The sequence below is a fragment of the Silene latifolia genome, chromosome 7 (genome assembly GCF_048544455.1).
Source record: "Silene latifolia isolate original U9 population chromosome 7, ASM4854445v1, whole genome shotgun sequence".
In the NCBI taxonomy this organism is placed as follows: domain Eukaryota; kingdom Viridiplantae; phylum Streptophyta; class Magnoliopsida; order Caryophyllales; family Caryophyllaceae; genus Silene; species Silene latifolia.
The window spans coordinates 113908657-113934615 of record NC_133532.1 but is presented as its reverse complement, the minus strand read 5'-3'; the positions used below and the strand labels follow the sequence as shown (position 1 = coordinate 113934615).

General features: G+C 36.4%; 1 protein-coding gene and 2 long non-coding RNA genes across 3 annotated transcripts in view; all 3 read left to right on the top strand.

Moving 5' to 3' along the window:
- LOC141592579 (heat shock cognate 70 kDa protein 2-like) overlaps positions 1-25959 on the top strand; it is a 64854-nt gene that overhangs the window by 32061 nt on the left and 6834 nt on the right. The gene's annotated exons all lie outside the window — the stretch shown is intronic.
- On the top strand, positions 6372-8546 carry LOC141592582 (uncharacterized). Its single transcript, XR_012521181.1, has 3 exons — positions 6372-6529; positions 6627-6736; positions 8481-8546. It is a non-coding gene; the product is annotated as an uncharacterized LOC141592582 (long non-coding RNA).
- On the top strand, positions 12295-14564 carry LOC141592581 (uncharacterized). The gene is made up of 3 exons (XR_012521180.1): positions 12295-12453; positions 12551-12660; positions 14406-14564. It is a non-coding gene; the product is annotated as an uncharacterized LOC141592581 (long non-coding RNA).

Sequence of the window (25959 nt, the reverse complement as noted above, 5' to 3'; positions counted from 1 at the left end):
TTTTGTGAGACTTGGTTAGAAGTTATTGAAATGACCTATTTAGCTATTTCTCTTATCCTGTGAATTTTAGGCTTTATTTTGTGAACCTTAAAGATTGATTTGTGAACATAAGTGGTTAAAATCACATACTTTGCTCTTTGCCTGGTTTTGTGAATAACAGACCTTGTTTTGTATCGATTGTATTACAGTGTTTGGAAGCATTAGAAAGACAACGGTAGTAGCCGTGCTTGTGTAGGCTTTGATGTTTGAATGCACGTATGACATAAGGTATAAGTCCTTCCATATTATTATGTGTATTGAGTAAATTTGTTGTTTTTGAATAAAACTTGGTTTAGAGAATTGGAGGTGTTTCGAATGGTATGTAAGTTTTGATGTGCTGTGGTCTATGTGAGTTAATGTCTATTTTTAATAATGGAGCATAGAACTAGTAGAATTAGTAGATATGGATAGCACAAGTTCAAGGAAGTTTCATAATTAGCACGAGAAGGCGTCTTTCAAATAGCTGGCTTATTTATAATAATGTGAGCATAGAACTAGTAGACCTTATTTTGTGAATCTTAGAACTAGTTTTGTGAATTTAGATTGTAATTCTGTGAAACTTGATCACAAGTGCTTGAAATCACCTATTTTGCTCTTTTTCTTATTTTGTGAATCTCAGACCTTATTTTGTGGATCCTAAAGTTTGTTTTGTGAACTTAGATGGTAATATTGTGAAACGTGTTCATAAGTGGTTCAAATCACCTATTTTGCTCTTTTTCTTATTTTGTGAATCCTAGAATTTATATTGTGAAACCAGAAGGTAATAATGTGAAACTTGGTTATTTTGTGAATCAAGAGCTTATATTGTGAAACCTAGACCTCATTATGTGAAACGTGGCCCTCAAATTTGTGAAATCATTTAGTTATTTGTTTGGTGAATCTAAGGACTTATTTTGTGAATTTAAGGACTGGTTTGATGTTTTACAACTTAGTTTCTATCGAATGAGGGCATTCTATGTTTGATGTTTTACAGCTTAGTTTCTATTTCAGAAACTTTATAGTAGAATTTTTTGCTGTTACTTTTTAGCTTTTTTCCTTATTTGGTGAATCTGAGACCTTATTTTGTGAATCTCAGACCTTGTACAGTGAATCTGAGAGCTTGTTTTGTGAAACTTGGTCATCATAAGTGGTTAAAATCACCTTTTTTGCTCTTTTCCTTATTTGGTGAATTTCAGACCTTATTTTGTGAATCTCATACCTTATTTAGTGAATCTTAAGGCTTGTTTTGTGAAACTTGATCATCATAAGTGGTTAAAATCACTTATTTTGCTCTTTTCTTTATTAGGTGAATCTCAGACTTTGTTTTGTGAATCTCAGACCTTGTTCAGTGAATCTTAGAGCTTGTTTTGTGAAACTTGGTCATCATAAGTGGTTAAAATCACGTTTTTTGCTCTTTTCTTTATTTGGTGAATCTCAAACCTTATTTTGTGAATCTCATACCTTATTCAGTGAATCTTAAGGCTTGTTTTGTGAAACTTGATCATCATAAGGGGTTAAAATCACCTACTTTGCTCTTTTCTTTATTAGGTGAATCTCAGACTTTGTTTTGTGAATCTCAGACCTTGCTCAGTGAATCTTAGAGCTTGTTTTGTGAAACTTGGTCATCAGAAGTGGTTGTTTTTTGCTCTTTTCCTTATTTGGTGAATCTCAAACCTTATTTTGTGAATCTCATACCTTTTTCAGTGAATCTTAAGGCTTGTTTTGTGAAACTTGATCATTATAAGTGGTTAAAATCACCTATTTTGCTCTTTTCTTTATTAGGTGAATCTCAGACTTTGTTTTGTGAATCTCAGACCTTGTTCAGTGAATCTTAGAGCTTGTTTTGTGAAACTTGGTCATCATAAGTGGTTAAAATCACGTTTTTTGCTCTTTTCCTTATTTGATGAATCTCAAACTAGTGGAATGATTTAATTATTTTAAAACCAATTAGCTCAAATGGCAGAGCGTTGTGCAATGCACAAGGTGTGGGTTCGACTCCCATGTTGGTTATTGACTGCTACTGTTACTTCAAAGCCTAATTGGTATTTCTCTAGTGGACTTTTGGGTTTTGGCCTTTTCTGTCATGTCCAATTGCACCCAATTTAGATAATTTCTAACATTGACTTTACAAAGGACTCAAAATTGTAATCCTTTGCTCCTTTAGTGGCTCTGCACGACGTTTTGGCTTATGCACGCCGTTTGTGCACATCTAAGTTTGAGCTTCTTCTACTCATCCTCAATTTTGCACATCTGAGTACGGATTTGGCTAACTCATCCTCAATGTTATTGTATTTAAGTTTAATACACTTGATTCTTAAATTAACTAGGCTATATGAGATTCGAACTCATACCTTTGTGCAAGATTTGCACATTGCTCTCCCATTTGAGCTAATAGCCGTTAAGATATACGAGTACATAACAAAGATTAAATAAGGGGAACCTTAAGCTAATAGCCTTTAGATATGCAACAATGAAAAGCCTAACCTGCGATTGAGTGTCAATGTGATGAACAGCCCTAGATTCATTACCATATGACTCCGTGATTGTAGAACGGGCATCAGGAACGAACTTCTGAAAGTCTCTCTCACAGCTGCCTGAAGTGAGATTCTTGTTACTTTCATTGAAAGCCATACAATTATTGCTCCGTCCATAAACGTCTTGTTGTTCAGTTACAGAATTTAGGCCACATGGATCGCAAAAACCAATAGTCTAGGGTGATCCTGTGACCTTGCCTAAAAACAATGATGAGTTTCATCACTTACTACAGAATTATCCTATTGAGCCATTGGCTAGACTGAGGAAGTGGTAATCAAATGCATACAATTACCATTAGCCACGATAAAGACACTTTTACTAACACTTCGCCATTGTTGAGTGGATGTAGAAGATTAATGAGTCACATAATGAGATCAAAGTTAACACTAGCCAATAAAACTATCACTAGCCAATAAAACTATCACCTCAGAATTATACTAAGTCAAATCTGTCAATTTTGAATGTGCAAGTACAGAAGAAAACAAAAACAGTAACAAAAGAAGCGAAAGGGGGAAACGGGCAAAATGTTACAAAGACGAGTCCACGATCAAATCTATCAGTTTCATTCAAATATCTAACTAAAGTAGAATTGCTTACCGCCCAATTTGGAAGTAAAGCTAATAGTGTAGGTGAAAGCCCATGGTATAGTCCTCGAAAACCCTCCCTTTTAATAATGTCTTGCAAGCTCGTTATGATAATACTACCTGTTTACATATATACCAAAATGAAAGAATAAGGCACATGAAAAAAACAATATACTATATTGCACACTAACAATTACACAAAAGACAAGCCCTTTAGATTTTAAATGGGAATTTCTGAAAGGTTGGAAGCTCTAAAAAATTATCCTCAGAATGCCAAAGAGAGCATATTGAATTTGTGAAATTAATATAAAAATCTAAAAACAAAAGAAATATACGGAATATAATTTACAAAATACTGTATATGGAATAGAAGTTCACCTGAATAATATACACCACTGCATTAATTGTATAGAAACTAAACCTGAGACCATCAGTTGATACTCCCCGTGCCTACAATAAGAAAATATCAACTGAGATAACTCAAAAAAGTACAAGACGCCTACACCTAACAGTTAAAGGAGAAGACATTCATAAGACAAGTAAATGAACAATATAGCAAGTAAAACCTGATAGTATGTCTCTGCCCAAAACAACACCAAAAGTGCGTAGGTTGTGAAGAATGCAAGGCTTGTGACATCAAGCAACACATGCTGAACAATCTATACCACATGCCAAAAAGAGTACCATAAGACACAAATCACACTAAGACAACATACGCAATGTTCCTCAAAATGAAAGACAAGCATAAGATTGATGGCAAACCTCAGAACCTGAATGTCATAGCCTGAAAAGGATCCAAAGAAGAGAATGTATTTTGTTAAACAATCAAGACAAGGTATTACTACGTGAGATAAAATGTAGACACAAATGGTGTCTTACAGTCGGAATCCGCCACCCCAACACCAATTTCTCTCTGTCAAATACTATGCGGTAGCCAGTCATGAAGTTTTCTGCGTAAATATTAGAAACGACAGAGGCATTAGGCTCAGGAAAAAAAAAAACTGCAGTCCGTCAAAATTTGGAAATTCACATTAGGTAACTGATGTTTTACACTGAAATACAGCCGAACTAAGATATCTAAACTCTAAAGGACAAAGATTGGCTGCCAAAAATAAAAAAGGACAGAGTATTTTCATCATACTTCTGTCGTCGCTAAATTGGTGTAAAAGATATGGGGTTCTTGGACACCTTAAATCAATTTTCCTTTTTTTGTATTTTGCCTAATTTTTACAGTGAAAAATACGGGGTTACACACTTACAGAGACCGTAAATTTCAAAAGCATAAAAAACCCGGAAAAGCGTGAATAAAACGAGGGACCCAATCCAGGCAACTTACTATTAAGCGTAGGCAATTGAGAATTAACTCAAGCAATAAACCAAATGGGTAAGGAGCTGACTAAACTATGATCTCTTATATCTATAATCATTTTACTCTTTCAATCTTTCCATATACTGACCACTCTAGTGATGTTTAAGTGTCAGTATAAAAGTATCAAACATATCAGTCACAAGTAAATGACTTACGTCCAATAATATTCAGCTCTGTACTCGATAACAGACAAGACAAAGATACAAGTTCTTTTCGCATTCAACAAATTTAAATTGGAAAAATCGGGAGTAGCTTAAAAGACAACTTCAGTATATTTTCATAGTTTAGAATTTGTTACTGGAACTTGAATGTTGATATAATGTTTACAGGGCCAAATAAGGCTCTTACCTGAGTCGAGATGACTATGATAGGATCGTAAACTGTAAACTGACTTCCTCCATCCATAACAAGACTCACACTAGGTATTGAACTAGTATTTGCATCTGGACTGCTGATGGTGTAAAAAAACTAATAAAAGTAAGCAATAAGAAAAATGTGTGAATTGTATATTGCAACAACTCCGATATATGTTCTTTTTTCAACTCGACGATTAATAATACCGCTAAATCAAAATTAGGAATTATATAATCGAAAAAGTTAACCATACTCCTTATAAGCAGGTTAACTAAATAAGCAAGAAAATCAAATTCTAGTAAAGAAAGGCAAAGGAACATACAAAGAAGCGGAGAAATCGACTTCAATTGATTTTATGCGTTCCTACCGTGCTCGATTATTCTTTAAAACGATCAAAACACGAAGAAGAACAACAATAATTTAACGAATTAAATAAGTCGATTGAAAATTAGGGTGAGAAATACGGAATGAAAGCAAGATGAATCGAAATGTAAATTAGTAGATCGAAAATACATAATTTGCGTATGATAATGGCAGTAGAAAAGCTCACTGATAATGGCGGTCCAAAGCTCAATGAAAATGAAGATCGAAAAGCTCGGTAATGGCGAAGACGTAGTTGGTTCAGTAGCTGAGTTGAAGATAGAGAAAGAGGACGCTGGAAATGAGGAGTTTTGAGGGAAAATGTTTAGGTGGTTGGGATTATATATTGGGACACGTGGCAACATCCGGTGAGTTTATAATATATAGATCTGACGGTTTAAAATGAGTCCAGCCGCCTCACCCTAAGAAGGGTGCCTCACATGATTCAATATATATATATATATATATATATATATATATATATATATATATATATATATATATATATATATATATATATATATATATAGGGAGAGAGAGAGAGAGAGAGAAGAGATCAAGTGAGTCCACCCAATTTCATTGAGTCCCTAAGTCCTCTTTAGGGCCATTGAAAAGATAGGATGGAGGGCTAAGATTGAAGAGGAAAAACAAGGGATTAGTGCAAAAAAGATGGGATTGTTACTAATGTAACGCCCCGTAATTTCGGATCGTTAAAATATTTCTAAAATAATTAATTAATCAAGTAAAATTTGACAATAATGTATTTAAAGTAAAAATAATTCAAAGAAATATAATTTTATTATATTTTGAAGAAAAGTATTTATTTTGATAGTTTTGAAATGTTTAAAAATAGTTTAAACCGTGTAAAATCTTTTATTTCGAAATAAGGGCGTATCGGGGGGAACATGACAATTCGTTTGAACGTTGGGTAAACGAATTTGGAAATGGGTCGTATGAATACTCAATTTTATTGTAATCTCGTGTTTAAAAACTTTGGTCTTGACGGAATTTGCGTTTGACTTACGGATTTAATTATTATTGAAACGAGTCAAAACCGACTCGTAAAAATCCCGACTGAAAATCCCGCACTTTCCTTTTCTCCTTTCCTTTCTCCTTTCACGCGCACACCCCTTCCCCTTTATTCTTTTTTTCTGATTTTTGTTCTTTGGTTCATCATCATCAACATCTCAACAACAAAAAGACACCATTTTCACCATTTCAAGCTATTTTGGCCATAAATTCTTCGTTACTAGTCCGTTTTTCGCATAATTTACCTTTCCGGAATCCCCTCGCCACGATCTACAACTTAGTATGTTCTAATTTCAGTTTTCATTAAGTTGTTTTAAGACCAATTTTCGGTATTTTCGGTTTATATGCTTATTATTGTGTTTTAATTGTTTATTTAGGTGAAGAATTGGAAGACGAGTTCGGGGACTCGTATATTATCGAAGATAGCGGATAGTTGCTAGTTAGGGTTTGGATTTGAGGTGCTAATTGCTCTTTTTTCTAGCTTAAGGTAACATATTTCGAGTTACTCGACGAAAGATCGTCACATGTTTTTTATTTTTGTATGTTTGGTGATTTTTACTTGAGTAGTAGTTTTCACATGATAAATTTGTTGTATGCATGTTTAATTTGTGCCTTTTGTTAGTTTAAATTATTAAAGTTGAATTGGGGACGATTAATTAATTTCCAGACGGTCTCTTACTAAACAAAAATGGAAAAATAAGGTGGTGTAGGGGGACGGGCAGCAGGCCGTGGCAGGCCCGTGGCAGGACCGTGGCAGGCCCACGGCTAGCCCACGGCTGCCCGGGTTGGTCCGTGCTTGTTTTGCGGTTTTCGTACAATATTGGTCATTTTAAGTTGAGTAATGTTATAACTAATATAAGTAACAAAGGGGTAGTATTTTGAATTGATTCATTCTAGTAATAAAAAGTATGTTAATGATAAAACTATGCTTATGTTAATAGTTATCACATGTTAGGATAGTTTACAAAATGAATTTGTAAATAATAGGCTCAAAATGAATTTTATAGCGATAATTGTAATGTTTTGTTGATTGTGCCGAAAACTGAGCCTTAGTCCCTTTGGCGATCGATGTCGATTAATTGAGTGATTGGTCAGCCGCAATTTAACCCGTACCTGTCGCAGGGCTGGGGTTGCGGGTAAAAATTCGGTTGAATGAATTAGATAATCGGCCTTTTTCTTGCTTTAGGCCATTTATTATATCTCTGTTTCACATGTGTAGTTAGTTGAATTTAAATAGCTTCTTATTTTGTAGTAATGGCCCTAGATTCCCCTAAAGCTTTTAATATTGTTAAAATTGCTAGAATTGGAAGTTAGTATTGAATTTGTATTGAGGAACTGTTGGTTTATCTGCTGATTAGACATTTATATAGCCTTTCACATGATAGAATATTAGAATTTATGTTTGTAAGTAGGACTTATTGCCCTCTTATGGTTAGGTGGGTGTCTTACTTGACTGGTGTGGTGAGTCTTGTATGGTGTGGGCTAAAGTATTCAAGCTGGGACTAGCTGGGACTAGGTCCTAGGTGAGTACTTCGGCCTTCATCATAGATAAGTCTTTATAGTCTCTGACGAGTATATGTTCACTGCTTGATAGCCTTTGTGTTCCTGACTAGTGGATTTATATCCAAGTTGGGGCATGACCTCAGGTACTTATTTTGATAGTATGGGGTCAGCTTAAGTACTAGCCAACCCTTCGGTGGTGTCCTTAGGGTACTCACTTCACTTTGTTTTAAAAAACGTTGTGGGTCTTGGGTGCGGTGGTGTGTATCCGCATGTCTAGGTCTGCGCAGATTTTAGGCTAGGGTTGTGTTGTCTCTTGGCCATATTTTCTTAATAGTAACCGCTGAGCCAAGATACCGGTTCGATTACCTTCCCTACCTCGTGGTATAGACTTGAGTTACAAAGTGACTATTGACGGTACTAAGAACTTATGCCTGTCTTTGATATATTGCCCTTTCTTGTTTGATGATTCTATGAATCATAGAAGGTGAGATGCAAGCCGGCTATGGTTGATAGAGTTTGGATTACAATTTGTTATATGTTTCACATGATAGTCTAGTTGGTCAATTTAGGGCTCATATGTTAGAATGTTGGATAATTGATTTATTTATCATCTTGTTTACATGTTTTACCACATGTTACATAAATTTTGACGATTCGTGGCTGGGAGGACTCAAAGTTACTCCCCACTGAATTGTGGCTTTCGTGTTTGTATAAAATGCGATTGACAGGTTGTTGATGCTTAGTTGGGGTCACAGACGAGCTAGTGAGCAAGGAACCTTGGACCTAGTTTTGGCTATTCTATTAGTAAACCTTTTACACTTTTGGTTTTTATATTATTTGAAGGGACATATGTCTCCCTTTTCTATTTTTGGTTTGTATCCTTATATTCCCGCGTCTTTAGTTATGTATGTAAATTAGTTTATCAGCTGTTGCAGGTTTTTGGACTAGTTGAACCATTTACAAACATATCCTACCAGTTTTTCTGTAGAATTTACGTATTTAATTAAGGCTAGATTTAAGAGTGTCACAGTTGGTATCAGAGCCTATTGCTCCCGATGCACGTTTGTGCACCCCACTTAGAATCACTTGACCTCTAGATAATAAACTTGAGAGAAGGGTAGGATGGGTAGAGTTAGGATTTTATGTGGTAGTCTGTTTGTGATTGCTAATTGTTAGGTACTAATTGATTTTCTCTTTTGTAAGATGGCTCTCCAATAGAGGTAGATAATGCAATCTTACCTTAGTTTTCCAATCTCGTTGTTTATTCGTCTTTCAAATTCCTCTTCTCTCGCCTTGGTAACTACCTTTCAATTCTTTCTCCCGATTCATCTTAGGTTCGTTTTCTTCTTATAATAAAGTCCATGTGGACACCTTCCTTTTATTCCGCAGGATAGTTCGCCCTTGTTCAAAGAGAACCCGATTTTGAGAGAATGTAACTTTGGAGGGCGTGAATGAGTTGAGAAATTGATTGGTTAAGGTTTGAGTGGTATAGGAGAATATAACTTGGGATCCTTTGGTTAGACTTGTTAGTTGTGCATGATATGAGAGCCTAGTGAGTTTAGGAACACCTTTGGATTTATGTCTATTGAGAGCTTGTTTGTTATAGATGATTGAGCATGAGGTACTACCTTAGCACATAAGATGGTATGAACTTGAGCTACTTCATTAAAGAGTCTCGATGTTTCTTAAGGAGAATTAAAGGAATGATAGTCAGCCCTAATCCTTGTAGGCCTTGAAAGGAATACAATAGGACATTGACGTTGTTTAAAGGTTTGGTATCGTACTTTGGAATTAGTTAGTTTGTTAAACCTTTTGAGTTGACCAAATCTAGTATAGAGTAGCCTTGTTGACCTTTTTAATCATATCTGAATTTGGGAATTTTGGTGGAAAGTTGTTCGATGTAGTTCGTGAGTTCAAGGATGTGATTTCAATTTATGGTATCGGAGACTAGAAGTATTAAGTGGTAAGATGATGGAGTAGACAAGCTATGGTACTTGGGAATGACATAGTAAGTGAAGTTCAATGACGAGAATTGTAAAGGAGATACTTTGTGACATGGGTGGTAACAAATGAATTTGTGTGGTGAATTGATTTTGGCTCTTAGAACCAATTGAGTTGGGGAATATCTACCATTGGAGTCCTTGTTAGTCTTATAATTTGGTAGACTTTTGGGGCTTGGTTGAGCACCTTAGTTGTGTAACCTTATCATATCGATCATAAGCTTTGATGAGTGTTTGGTAAGCGGTAACCCTTTCATTGTGCCGCTTCTATTCTCCTTTCCTTCTCTTTAACGTTTGTTGAACCCTGTTTTTATGCCATAGTTTACGTATCTTCTTCTTGCCCTAGATATCTTCTTAATTCGAATACCTCTTATTTTTGTCAACCGTTATCTTTACGGTCTGACTCCTTAATTTCCTAACTTGTCAGGTTCATGCGCCCTTTGAAAATATTTTACCGTTTCTCTATCCCGTTATCACTTCTTATCTCCTTAGTATAGTTGGTACCCTGTTGACCATGTTTACAGAGTTAGTGAAATGTGATTTGAGGATATAGGATTGACTAAGTAGCCGAGTTTGGGTTTGGTTTCCATAATCACTTGGGATATGAGAGTTTGATAATGTATATGTTATCATGTGGGAAATGTTAAATTGTGGGATTATTTGTTGGTTTTAGTGGGTGATATTGATTACTACTTGAAGTATGTTATGAGAGTGAGAGTAAGCTACATTGTTAGGAAGTCTTAACACTTGTTTTGATAACTAGAAAGGGTAATGGTATGGTTGACACCAATTGTTAGGCTAAGGAACATAATTTCAATTTACGATTTTAGGAACTCTGAGGTAATAAAGTGTTGTTACAATTATGACCTTGTTCCTTGAGAATTTGATGGTAAGTGAGTTTAGGATATCAAATTTGAAAGAATACTCCTTGGGGATGTTGATGACCAGAATGGATTGGTGATGTGATTTGGTATTAGTTGGCTCTTGAGAGTTCTTGAGTTAAGAGAGACTTAGTATTGAGAAGATTTAGTTAATCCTATAGTTTTATAGACCTTGAGGTCGCACCGAGTACTTGAGATGTTGGGACGGTGTTGTAGCTGAGTGTAGCTCCGCTTTTGGCAATCCTTAATAAATAAAAGGATAAAGGAACGTGAGATCCTATTGATTTTTCGAATTTTGGGATTGTTATGTTACTACCTTGTTTTGAAATGAAAACCTTGTAGAATTTTTGAGGAACCCATAGTTGACACTAGTTGGATACGAATATAACTTTGTTGGAAGCCTTAACCTTAGGCTTATGAAAGTTATTTTGGAATGTTATTGTAAATTTGGACCTTATATTGAATCCTTTGAGGAATCTTTCTATTGGAATTGGAATATTGTAGAGGATAGGATTGTCTCAAGGATTAGCTTATGAGTAGACTTGTCGAGGAGTGGTTCAGATGGCTCTTTGGATTAGTGTGGCCTCTGATTGTTGCCCTGTTGATGTTCGGAGGACCTAGTAAGATGACTCTGTGGTTGGAAAATTGAGTAAGCCTTTCTCGATGTACCGATCTTCCTAATTCCGATCTCTGACAATTGTCATTCTTGCTATCCTGGCTTGTTCCGTTGTGTTCGCCTTTATGAAACTCATGTGACTTTTTTCTATAACATTCGAAAATGATTTCTCACTCTCTTTCAACCCTAGTGTTCAATTGGATACCTAAGCTATTTCTCGTTTTGTGTAATGATTCCTTTTTCTTACTTCTTTTCCGCGGTACTAAGCCGTATTTAATCATAATTAGTAAAGATATTATTCTTATTATAGAACTTTAAACTAAAATTTTGAAAATGCTTTTATGATTTTCAATGATTTTAACATTAGTGAATGTTAAATCTCGTTGTTGGTGACGTCCCAATAATGGGTTTTCTCATTTATTGGTGTAGAAATATTTTTATATCTTGATATGAATATGGATGTTCTTGTCTGATCAACAAGAGTATCACCGTTTCATTGAAAAGATACCTATATTTTCTTATTACTATAATTTCTCCTTCTAAGTTTCGAGGACGAAACTTTTTAAAAGGAGGGGTGATTGTAACGCCCCGTAATTTCGGATCGTTAAAATATTTCTAAAATAATTAATTAATCAAGTAAAATTTGACAATAATGTATTTAAAGTAAAAATAATTCAAAGAAATATAATTTTATTATATTTTGAAGAAAAGTATTTATTTTGATAGTTTTGAAATGTTTAAAAATAGTTTAAACCGTGTAAAATCTTTTATTTCGAAATAAGGGCGTATCGGGGGGAAAATGACAATTCGTTTGAACGTTGGGTAAACGAATTTGGAAATGGGTCGTATGAATACTCAATTTTATTGTAATCTCGTGTTTAAAAACTTTGGTCTTGATGGAATTTGCGTTTGACTTACGGATTTAATTATTATTGAAACGAGTCAAAACCGACTCGTAAAAATCCCGACTGAAAATCCCGCACTTTCCTTTTCTCCTTTCCTTTCTCCTTTCACGCGCACACCCCTTCCCCTTTATTCTTTTTTTTCTGATTTTTGTTCTTTGGTTCATCATCATCAACATCTCAACAACAAAAAGACACCATTTTCACCATTTCAAGCTATTTTGGCCATAAATTCTTCGTTACTAGTCCGTTTTTCGCATAATTTACCTTTCCGGAATCCCCTCGCCACGATCTACAACTTAGTATGTTCTAATTTCAGTTTTCATTAAGTTGTTTTAAGACCAATTTTCGGTATTTTCGGTTTATATGCTTATTATTGTGTTTTAATTGTTTATTTAGGTGAAGAATTGGAAGACGAGTTCGGGGACTCGTATATTATCGAAGATAGCGGATAGTTGCTAGTTAGGGTTTGGATTTGAGGTGCTAATTGCTCTTTTTTCTAGCTTAAGGTAACATATTTCGAGTTACTCGACGAAAGATCGTCACATGTTTTTGATTTTTGTATGTTTGGTGATTTTTACTTGAGTAGTAGTTTTCACATGATAAATTTGTTGTATGCATGTTTAATTTGTGCCTTTTGTTAGTTTAAATTATTAAAGTTGAATGGGGGACGATTAATTAATTTTCAGACGGTCTCTTACTTAACAAAAATGGAAAAATAAGGTGGTGTAGGGGGACGGGCAGCAGGCCGTGGCAGGCCCGTGGCAGGATCGTGGCAGGCCCACGACTAGCCCACGGCTGCCCGGGTTGGTCCGTGCTTGTTTTGCGGTTTTCGTACAATATTGGTCATTTTAAGTTGAGTAATGTTATAACTAATATAAGTAACAAAGGGGTAGTATTTTGAATTGATTCATTCTAGTAATAAAAAGTATGTTAATGATAAAACTATGCTTATGTTAATAGTTATCACATGTTAGGATAGTTTACAAAATGAATTTGTAAATAATAGGCTCAAAATGAATTTTATAGCGATAATTGTAATGTTTTGTTGATTGTGTGAAAACCGAGCCTTAGTCCCTTTGATCGATGCGATGTCGATTAATTGAGTGATTGGTCAGCACTTAATTTAACCGCACTGCCGCAGGGGCTGGGGTTGCGGGTAAAAATTCGGTTGAATGAATTAGATAATCGGCCTTTTTCTTGCTTTAGGCCATTTATTATATCTCTGTTTCACATGTGTAGTTAGTTGAATTTAAATAGCTTCTTATTTTGTAGTAATGGCCCTAGATTCCCCTAAAGCCTTTAATATTGTTAAAATTGCTAGAATTGGAAGTTAGTATTGAATTTGTATTGAGGAACTGTTGGTTTATCTGCTGATTAGACATTTATATAGCCTTTTACATGATAGAATATTAGAATTTATGTTTGTAAGTAGGACTTATTGCCCTCTTATGGTTAGGTGGGTGTCTTACTTGACAGGTGTGGTGAGTCTTGTGTGGTGTGGGCTAAAGTATTCAAGCTGGGACTAGCTGGGACTAGGTCCTAGGTGAGTACTTCGGCCTTCATCATAGATAGGTCTTTATAGTCTCTGACTAGTATATGTTCACTGCTTGATAGCCTTTGTGTTCCTGACTAGTGGATTTATATCCAAGTTGGGGCATGACCTCAGGTACTTATTTTGATAGTATGGGGTCAGCTTAAGTACTAGCCAACCCTTCGGTGGTGTCCTTAGGGTACTCACTTCACTTTGTTTTAAAAAAAGTTGTGGGTCTTGGGTGCGGTGGTGTGTATCCGCATGTCTAGGTCTCTTGTGATTTTAGGCTAGGGTTGTGTTGTCTCTTGGCCATGTTTTCTTAATAGTAACCGCTGAGCCAAGATACCGGTTCGATTACCTTCCCTACCCCGTGGTATAGACTCGAGTTACAAAGTGACAATTGACGGTACTAAGAACTTATGCCTGTCTTTGATATATTGCCCTTTCTTGTTTGATGATTCTATGAATCATAGAAGGTGAGATGCAAGCCGGCTATGGTTGATAGAGTTTGGATTACAATTTGTTATATGTTTCACATGATAGTCTAGTTGGTCAATTTAGGGCTCATATGTTAGAATGTTGGATAATTGATTTATTTATCATCTTGTTTACATGTTTTACCACATGTTACATAAATTTTGACGATTCGTGGCTGGGAGGACTCAAAGTTACTCCCCACTGAATTGTGGCTTTCGTGTTTGTATAAAATGCGATTGACAGGTTGTTGATGCTTAGTTGGGGTCACAGACGAGCTAGTGAGCAAGGAACCTTGGACCTAGTTTTGGCTATTCTATTAGTAAACCTTTTACACTTTTGGTTTGTATATTATTTGAAGGGACATATGTCTCCCTTTTCTATTTTTGGTTTGTATCCTTATATTCCCGCGTCTTTAGTTATGTATGTAAATTAGTTTATCAGCTGTTGCAGGTTTTTGGACTAGTTGAACCATTTACAAACATATCCTACCAGTTTTTCTGTAGAATTTACGTATTTAATTAAGGCTAGATTTAAGGGTGTCACAACTAATTAATTAGTTTCCCTCACTACCATCACTAATCAAACTCTAATTTCACTATAAAACCATTTTTTTCCACTCACTTCTCTCTCCTATCACACAAATATCATTCCTCAATCTCTCTAAAAACCAAAAAAATCCAAAAATCCAAAAAATTCAAAAACCAAAAAAACAAAAAAATTCCCTCCTCTTTTCTGTCCAGATCTGGCCTCACCCCCGACACCCACCACCACCGACACCCACCGCCGTCTCCACCAACCACCACCATCGTCGTACCACGCACCACCTCCACCACAAACCTCGCCCTCTCCATTACCACCACCAACACCCAAACAAACAATCGCACCCCCTTCACGCCTCCTCCATTACCACCACCAACACCCAAACAAACAACACCCTTCTCGCCACCACCTCGACCTCCACCAACCCAGCCACCTCCTTTCTATTTCTCTCTGTTTTTCCAGTTTTGAACCCCACCGCCGTCTCCACCAACCACCTCAACTACCCCTACCTCCACTAGCCCAACCACCTCCCTCCCTTTCTCCCTTTTTGTTCCAGATCTGAGCCCCACCGCTCGCCACCACACGCATCTCGGCCTCTTCTCCCTTCAAACTCGTTTTTTTTTTTCTTTTTTTTAGACAAAAGTCGGTAATGGTGTTTGTGTTTGTGTGTCATTGTTTTGTGTCTTTCAATTTTCATTTTTTGTATGTTTGTGTCGTCTGTTTTGGTGTCTTTCAATTTCTTTCTTTTTTTTTTTTTTTTTTTTTTTTTTTTTTTTAAGTAGATCAGCAACAATGGCGTCCTTGTAGAATGTTGTTTTTTTTTGTTTTGTTTCTATTTGTGTTTGTTTGTCAGTGTTTTTGTTTTTTAATTTTAAATTTTTGTGTGTTTGTGTCGTCTGTTTTTTTTTTGTTTTGTTTCTATTTGTTTTTCTTTTATATGTTTTTTGTTATTGTTTTTTAAATGTTTTTCATTTTTTTTTTCTTTTTTTAAGTATGGACTTGTTTTCCTCTCCCTTATTCTAGATCTAGGGTTTTTTGTGTTCGTAGTCGGTTTTTTCAGATTTAGTTTTAGTATTTACACTTCTAGATCTGATAAATATATAGTAGATTTTTTTACATTTACACTCGTATTTCCTCACATTTACACTCATATTTCTTTACATTTACACTCGTAAATCTTAACATTTACACTTGTATTTGTGTACATTTACACTCATATTTCTTTACATTTACACTCTTATGAAGTGTAATAAATTGTTGATCTTATTCGTAGATCTAATAAAAATATAGTAGATTTTTGAAAAAAAAAACGTATTAACATGATTTTTATTCTTAGATCTAATAAATATATTAATTTTACTCATATTTTTTTACATTTTCAATCGTATTTTGTTACATTTACACTCATATTTCTTTACATTTACACTTATATTTCTTTACATTTACACTCATATTTTTTACATTTACACTCATATTTCCTTACATTTACACTTGTATATCTGTACATTTACACTCCTTAAAATTATATAGATTTGCACTCACGTTTACACTGGTTTTTCTTCACATTTACACTTTTATTTCTTTACATTTACACTCATATTTCTTTACATTTACACGCATTTTTCAGATTTACACCCTTATTTCTTTATATTTACACTCGTATTTCTTTACATTTACACTCATATTTTTTACATTTACACTCGTATATCTTTACATTTACACTCGTTAAAATTATATAGATTTGCACTCATATTTTTTGTGGATATGAGTTGGTGGTGGAGGACGACGGTGATGGTGTTTTTTGGTAGTCGGACTAAAGTTTTGCTCGTAAAGGACAAAAGTGACACTTATAAAGGACCAAAGTTACACTCAAAGGACCAATTTACTCTTAAAATACTACATTTACACTCTTAAAATATTACATTTACACTCGTAAAACATCACATTTACACTTGTAAAATGTTAAAATTATGTAAATTCAAAATTTCCGTCACAAAAAATCAAATTTACAGTCTTAAAATGTTACATTTATACTCGTAAAACATCATATTTACACTTGTAAAATGTTAAAATTATGTAAATTCAAAATTTCCGTCACAAAAAATTAAATTTACACTCTTAAAATGTTACATTTACACTCGTAAAACCTCACATTTACACTTGTAAAATGTTAAAATTATGTAAATTCAAAATTTCCGTCACAAAAAATCAAATTTACAGTCTTAAAATGTTACATTTACACTCGTAAAACATCACATTTACACTTGTAAAATGTTAAAATTATGTAAATTCAAAATTTCCGTCACAAAAAATTAAATTTACACTCTTAAAATGTTACATTTACACTCGTAAAACCTCACATTTACACTTGTAAAATGTTAAAATTATGTAAATTCAAAATTTCCGTCACAAAAAATCAAATTTACACTCTTAAAATGTTACATTTACACTCGTAAAACCTCACATTTACACTTGTAAAATGTTAAAATTATATAAATTCAAAATTTCCGTCACAAAAAATAAATTTTACACTCTTAAAATGTTACATTTACACTCGTAAAACATCACATTTACACTTGTAAAATGTTAAAATTATATAAATTCAAAATTTCCGTCACAAAAAAACAAATTTACACTCTTAAAATGTTACATTTACACTCGTAAAACATCACATTTACACTTGTAAAACGTTAAAATTATATAAATTCAAAATTTCCGTCACAAAAAATCAAATTACACTCTTAAAATGTTACATTTACACTCGTAAAACCTCACATTTACACTTGTAAAATTTTAAAATTATATAAATTCAAAATTTCCGTCGCAAAAAATCAAATTTACACTCTAAAAATGTTACATTTACACTCGTAAAACTTCACATTTACACTTGTAAAGTGTTAAAATTATATAAATTCAAAATTTCCGTCACAAAAAATAAATTTTACACTCTTAAAATGTTACATTTACACTCGCAAAACTTCACATTTACACTTGTAAAATGTTAAAATTATATAAATTCAAAATTTCCGTCACATTTACACTTGTAAAACTCATACAACATTACATTTACACTTCTGAAATCTAAAACTCAAAACTGATTAATTAGGGGCTAGAGAGAGAAAGAAAAATTAATTAGTGTATAGAAATTTGATTAATGTTCATTTTTTTTGGTAATTTTCAATCTCAACCACCCATCTCAATCCAACCATCCACATTTTTTTCCTTTTCTTTTTAATGGCCTTTAATCAAATTCATCTCAACCATCCATTGAGGCCATCCAATGGCCCTTAAAGGGACTTATGGACTCAATTTGAGAGGAGGACTCATTAGATCTTACCTCTCTATATATATATATATATATATATATATATATATATATATATATATATATATATATATATATATATATATAACTTGCCCGCAATACAGGACCTCCTGAGCCACGCTCTTCTTCGTCACTATCTTCATCACTATAATCATCACTGTCCATGTCGGAGCCTTCGGCTAATTTTTTAGGTACTAAATCACGCCTCTTTCCAGAAATGTTTTTTTTTTTTTGCTAAAATGTAAGAATTCTCATTAATGATCAAATATCCGCATTACAAACTACTCAATGATCACAATTTTAGTGCTAATATTACATCAAGTGCACTCTAGACAACCAAAGTTTATCATTAACAGTGATAAACTGAGGACTCAAAACTCTAATTCTAGTATGGATAACACGCCAAATATGCTCAGCTATTAATTCAGGTCGTGAAACCTTAAAAAACAGCCTAGCCTCATTGATTCCAGATTAGGTACCAAGCTGCCAAAAGAATAGCAGTGGTCACCTGTTTCCTCAAACTGCTCCATCTCTTCTTCATGATACACTGCAACTGATTAGTAGCATCTAGCCGAACACCCAACTTCACAGCTAGATAACTATAGATCTTATGGCTGAATCTGCACTCTTGAAATAAATGGACATGACTCTCAGTAGCAAGGCCACAGATACAACAACTGTCATCACTAGAAATCTGTAACTTAAATAGCTTCTCCTTCAACATTAAAGCCTGACTTGCAATAAGCCAAACAATGAAGCAATGCTTAGGAGGAGACACAGCATTCCAAACAGATCTATGCTAGTCAACAACTGGTCTTTTATCTCTCAACCAAGAATAGCACGACTTCACAAAATAGTCACCTACACCTATACTCCAAATTCCATCAGAAAACCCTTCCTTAATAGTATCTCGAACATGACAAACTTTCCTCCAATACCAACTGGTATCAGAGGATGGATTATAGGATTGCCAGGACTACCCCTTTAAATACACGTGATGCACCCACTGGACCCATAGCTTATCAGGCTTCACTGAAAGCCACCAGACCAGTTTGTCAATGGAAGCAACATTCCAGATTGAACTGACGCTAAGACCAAGACCCCCTTCCTTCTGAGGGACACAAACCTTATGCCATGCAAGTAAAGGAGCTTTATTATGCTCAGTACACCCTTCCCATAAGAAGTTCCTGCAAATGGCATCAACTCTATTTATGACTCCCTTAGGCAACACAAATAAAGAAGCCCAGTAGTTAGACATGGTAGAGAGCACTAACTTAACCAGGACAAGCCTCCTTGCAAAAGAAAGTTTGTTAGCTCCAAGACACCTAATCCTCTCAATTATTTTATCAATGAGAACCCCACAATCACTCTTTTTTAGCCTACTTGCTGTTATAGGGACACCAAGATATTTAAAAGGCAGGGAGCCTTCTTTAATACCAGAAACAGACATGATCTCCTTTTTTAAACCAGATGGCACACCATTGAAATAAGCACATGACTTCTGTGGGTTCATCTTAAGCCCTGAAGCTCTGGAAAAGGATTCATAAACCCTCAGCAAGACCATAATAGACCGTGCATCCCCTTTATAGAATAAAAGTAAATCATCTGCAAACATCAGATGAGTAAGCCTCATAGGTTTGCAAAGGGGATGAAAATGAAATGGCAACTTCTCAGTAGCACAGTCAATGATTCTTGTGAAATATTCCATACACAGAGTGAAGTGTAGTGGGGACATAGAGTCACCTTGCCAGGAAAGAAACCAAAGTTATCCCCATTAAGACTGAGAGTATATGTGGCACTACTCACACATTCCATGATAAGCCTTCTGATAGAAACTGGGAAATTAAAAGCATCAAGGAGTTCAGCTAAAAAATCCCAACTAACTGAGTCGTAGGCTTTCATCAAGTCCATTTTAAACATACATCTAGCAGAACAAGACTGTCTATTGTACAATCTCACCAGATCTTGACACACCATTATATTTTCTAGTATACTTCTCCCTTTAATGAACCCTCCCTGATTCTTGCTAATCAACTCAGGTAAAACAAGAGCTAGTCTGTTGCACAAAATTTTGGAGATACACTTGTAGAGAACATTGCAGCAGGCAATGGGTCTGAATTGATGAACATAAGTAGGCATCTTGCATTTAGGTATCAGAGTAACAGTAGTAGCATTCAACTACTTGAGAAGTTTACCAGAATTAAAAACATCTTGAACTGTTGCACATATTTCATCACCAATAAAAGTCCAAGAATCCTTAAAGAAGGCACTTGAATAACCATCAGGTCCAGGTGCTTTATGATCAGGGATTGAAAAAATGGCTGTTTTAATCTCCTGATCAGTCACAGGAAGAACAAGAATATCCTGAAGACCAACATCACACACTTACCCCTCTTAATAATCTGAAAATTAACTTTGTCAGTGTGTACAGCAGTCCCCAAGAGCTCCTTGTAATACTTTAAGAATGCATCTTTAACAGCCTGGGGTGCAAAATGCTCCTGACCCTTAGAATCTTTCACACAAAGGACCTTATTCCTGAGAACACGACTCCTTATGACTCCATGGAAATACTTTTGAGTTAAAATCTCCATCTTTACTCCATGCTAATTTGGCTTTCTGACTGAGAAAAGAAGTACAGTCAGCTTGTAATTTCTTGTACTCCTCAGCAGCATGGGTTTCCATATTCAACATCTGCTGATTACAAGGATCATCAATGAGATTGGTCTGAATGGCCTCAAGATTCCTTAAAGCTAAAGCAACAACATTTTCAATATCAGCAAAATGATCTTTGTTAAACTGTCTTAGATGAACCTTCAAACTTTTTAATTTCCTAACCACTTGAAACATCTTAGTACCCTGACAATGCACAGTCCACCAGACAGTTAACTTTGGAATAAAACTCTTATCCTTACCCCACATATTGTAATATTTAAAAGGTCTCTTGAAATTATCAGACTGATCAGAGCTCTTAATAATTCAAGGAGTGTGATCAAAAGTTCCTTTAGGAAGAAAGTGGGCATATAGGGAAGGCATCTTCTGACTCCACTCACTGTTGATAAGTACTCTGTCAAGTCTACTGAAAACTCTAGTGCTTGCATCCTGTTTGTTATTCCAGGTATAATAGGCCCCTTGAGCAGGGCTATCAACTAGACCACATGTAATACCCGCCCTTTTAGGGACCCTTTGACCAGCGTTGACTGACCATGGGAGCGGGAGTAGTCTTAGAAAAGTGTGCCAAAACCATCTTGGGCTGCGTGTTAAGAGGGGTACTCGATAGAGTAGAGGCTACTCGATCGAGTAGCTAGGTTACTCGATCGAGTAGGGGGCCACTCGATCGAGTATGTTGGGTACTCGATCGAGTACCTGGTTTTCAGCGAGGGTTTTATATCGCGTTTTGTTAAATCCGCAAATCACTTCCGCCACTTTCCTTCTATCCTTCAGTCGCCTCTTTCCCTCCCCTTCACCTCAAAACTTCCATGGAAGCCTTTTTTAAGATCCTTGAACCTTAGGAGGGCGTCACTGGTGTCGGGTAGCGGTCTCTTGCTGAGTTTTCTCCCTAATAGGTATGTCATAATCATCATCCGTGTCCTTGTTCTTTTAGTTAGGGTTTGCCTGTTAGTAATAGATGATGGTATTCTGGTTATAGGCGTTGCTTGGTCGCTGGACATGTTATCTGTCGGCATGGATTGGTTGCGGTGTCTTAAAGGTAGATTCGCCTACTCAGTTTCTGTAGATGGTCTGGCGTGTCAGTTGTTGTGATTGTTTGGTGTTTGCTTAGTGTCGTAATTGTATGGCAACGAGTGTGATGGCGATTGTGGTTTTTGTCTCTGGTTCTCGAGATGCGTCTCGGCTGAGTGAGGTCACTTGCGGGAGTGGCTTCACGCCCTAGTTTCGCCCTCCGTGGAACCCGCCACGGGAGGGGATGTGCACATTAATGGACAGGGTTATCGCTCGGTATGATGAGCGGGGATTTGGTGGGTACGGCTGCGGTCCCCCACTGGCTGGACTGGTCCAGTGGAAAGTCAATGACAGAGTTGGTTGAATTACCGTGATTGTGTTGAGATTAGTAGCATTCTATTGTGTTGATAATTGTAGTTGCCGTTGTCTTGTCTTGTCTCAGTACTGACCTTGTGTGGTTGTTTGTTTGTTATGTGTCTGCCGTGATCCCTTATGGTGAGTAGTCGGTCTTAACAGGTGTTGGTGGTGTTGATAGCTGGAGTCCGGGCAGGGATGAGTTCTCACGAGATACGAAGGTCATAGCGAATAGTCTTTCAGTTGTACCTTTATATCGTATTTTGGTTTAAATCGCTTGTAATATAACTTAATAGTTCTTTAATCGACATTTGGTTATTGCTATCCTCGGGCAACCGAGATGGTAATGCCCTTATATCCTAAGGAAGGCCTAGTTAAGGCTCCTCTGAATATGGGGGTGTTACAATGTGGTATCAGAGCGACGATTTTGGAACCTGTAACAAATGAACATAATGAACGTAGAGAGTCTAATAAAATGAACCTGGTTTATGTGTAATGGGAGCCCCAGCTGATGCTAGATTTTGGGTGAGTAGGCGCCCTCATTTCAAAATCTTGGCCCCATGACACTTAAGCCAGTCACATGGTATGGGAATGTGGAGTCCGTGTGTCTATGTGTGATATATATGTTAACTGTGCCGGAGCTACCTCCGGTTAAGTCTTTGTTAGAAGTTAGTAGGGGTGTGATGGTAGAATTTGGGCCGTGTAGGATAATTGTTGATGAGATTATTGAAGTTCTTTGAATGATTAGCAAGCTTATAGGATGGTTATGAGATATGTGACGAAGGTTTAAGCGATAGTGATGCGTGAAAATGTGGAATCGAATGTCGTGACATGAAGAGTGAACATGTAGGTGTTTGCTAAAAGTTAACGATGACGGAAGTTGTAAGCGAGTTTATAAATCCTACCGTAATGACTATGATAATAGTTATAGTATAGTTGAGTAATAATCCGAATCATAGCATATGGCAATGTGTATATGCGTTGCTAATCAGTTGAAATTTTTCCGCTGCGTAATATTTGATTAGTGCAAGATGAATTGCTCAGGATAGAATGTAAGACATGATTGAACAATTGTTTGAAAAGTGTGTATTTATGTGATAAGTGAAAGAAAGAGTTGAGGTAAATTATATGCTTCAAATTGGAGTGAATATGAGTCTAGTAGAAACATGTATAGTAAGTTCAAGTACAATATGATGACGTGAATATGTTTATGGAACATTCGGTAGCAGGTGAACCGAGTTGGGTAGTTGTTGTAGCGTAAGGTGGCATACGCCTTGTTAGTAAGGCGATACGTTGTGCGTGACTAATGATTGTAAGACGTGATCGAAGGTGATAATTAGTGCCGAATTCCGAACTTAGTTTGTAATCGACACGCGGTGTTGTTTTGCAAGTACCGTTGATTTACTTTGTACTTTTGACCGAGTACTTGACTATACTTCGAGCGCGGTGTTTCTTTGGACCGAGTAGACCTCACTCGATCTAGTTAGGAAGCTATGATGTCGGGATGTGGAAAAATCCCTGCAGATACTCGACGATTTAGCTCCTACTCGATCGAGTAGGGTGGTACTCGATCGAGTACCTCAGGCACTCGATCGAGTAGGTTACTGTACAGCGAATCCTACAGGTTTTCTAAAACCCCTAATCTTTCTATTTCTTCCTCTTATTCCCTATATTTCAAAACCCCTAAGTTCCTCCTAAATCCTTATTCCTCTCAAATCCTCTCATACTCTTGGGTTAAGTGGTGATTCTTGGGTTAATTTCCTTACTTAATTTCGTTTCTTTACTTTGTTAATCAATCAAGGTATGCTATTCTTCTTAATTTACACGATTTATTGTTTTGAATGTGTTAGAAAAGTGAAACAATCTGAAATTTCGATTATTATGATCAAATTGGTGCTTTTAATTGTTGAAACAAGATTCACATGCCTTCTTTCCATGTTTGTTGGTGATTAAATGCTGTAAATTAGATTAGAAATTTGTAATTAAATGAAAATTCTAGGGTTTACAAAATTGAAATTGATTTTGATTGATTTACATTGATTAGATGATGAAATTAAGTATCATACATTGTTTATATCATGTGGGAGAATGAATTTTGACGATTTTCACCTTAAAAAGTTACCTTAAAAGTCCGTCTTAAAAGTGCCTTAAGTGGAAATTCGTGATTTACATGTGGAATTTGACATTGTATGTGAATGCTTAACTAAAGGATGAACTCCAGTATGATAGTAGAAACGATAATTGATGAAAAGATGTCAAAATAGTCACAGCTGTAGAGACCGTCTGACAACTTACCTGGGTTAATTTCTTTTCTAATATTGAAGGTGATGGTCATATGTCCTAAATTACTTCTCCGCGAACTTGTATACTTGCCTCACATGTGTTTAGTAGTGTGTTGGAACAACCTTAGAGTCATACTAGGATGTTCGAAATTGCTGAGTAAATGTGTTCACATGTCAAATTTTCATAATTACGGCTTATGAGTGACTACAAACTGAAACTATATGTCAAAATTTTGGAAACTGCTGGTGAACGTGTGTACTTAGCTTAATACTCAAATTTAACGGCATAAATTATGTGCTTCACATGCTGAAAGTTGTTGGTAAATTGGTGTGCCTAACTGAGTATGTTGAATTCAAATTACATAAAATAAATATTTGCACGTTTATACAAGTTGCTTGAACATATGCCTAAAGAAGATGCCGAGACTGAACCTTGGAATCCGCCAAAGTAAACGGGGGAGGGGTAACCCACCTGAGATGGGGGAGGGGAGTGGACCTGTGGTACCCGCAGTTCCCGAATACCCTTCAGTTGTTTTTGTTGATTTCAAGCAGAGGGAGCGTTTTGTAGCTTTACAAAAACGCAAAATGAGACCTACGAGGTGTATAGACACTACTGTGTTGGAGGATTTAGAGATAGAGACGGATGTCCATCACATATTCGAGACCTTGGGTTTTACGGGCTTGTATAGGCTGAGGAAACATACTTACCCTTTTCTTACTTTGGAGTTCATGAGCTCTTTTAGCTATGACCCAGCGGGCCAGACTGTTGAGTTTAGATTGATGAACACCGGCTTTTTGTTGACTATGGATTTAGTTTCCTCTCACCTTGGGTTGGCCAAACCTCCCAAGAATTCAATCACCGACATCCCAGCTGAGTGCGGCGTCTGCCGCCTAATGCCTTGCTTGACTGGGAAGCAAGCTTCCACCTCGAGCAACATGCTGATTAATGACGTTCAGCATGTTACCTTGAGGGTCTTTCTCCGTTCTCTTTCGAACCTCCTCTATGACAGAAAGGATATCAGTAAATTGAATAATCATGAGGTCTTTAATGATCCTTCTATGGTTTGTGCTGCCCTTGCCTTGATGGCTTCTTCCTCTTCCCGGTACCTGAGTTGTGGCGCTATCGCCACTCGGTTAGCTGAAAAGCTAACCTCTTTTGAGGCTTCTTCGGAGTACGTGCCTCTAGCTACCCCAGTGCCTACCATGGATCGTGACTACTATCTCGACCTGAAATGGTTGAGGACCTTGGCTGACGGTAGCCTAGCGTGGAGGGTGTGGGGCATGAGTTGGATGAAAATTCCAGCTCCTCAGCACCTCCCACCGACGGAGCCCTTGGAGCCGACGGTAGTGGCGGTGGACTCCGATGATGAGGAGGAGGATGAGGATGAGGATAGACCCCGCCAGCTGCAGACCTATCTCATCGACGACACCATCCTGGAGGTGATGTCGGAGCCGACGAAGGGCGAGAATGCGGGAGTTGCGGTGGTGTAGAGACCCATATTGGGGAGGGGACCCCGTCGAGTGAGGGAGAGGGCCTCGGAGACTAGGCCACAGCCGGTAGCGCCCACAGCAAGAAAGAACATCCTTTTCCGTGCTACCCTTACCTCGACACCCCGGA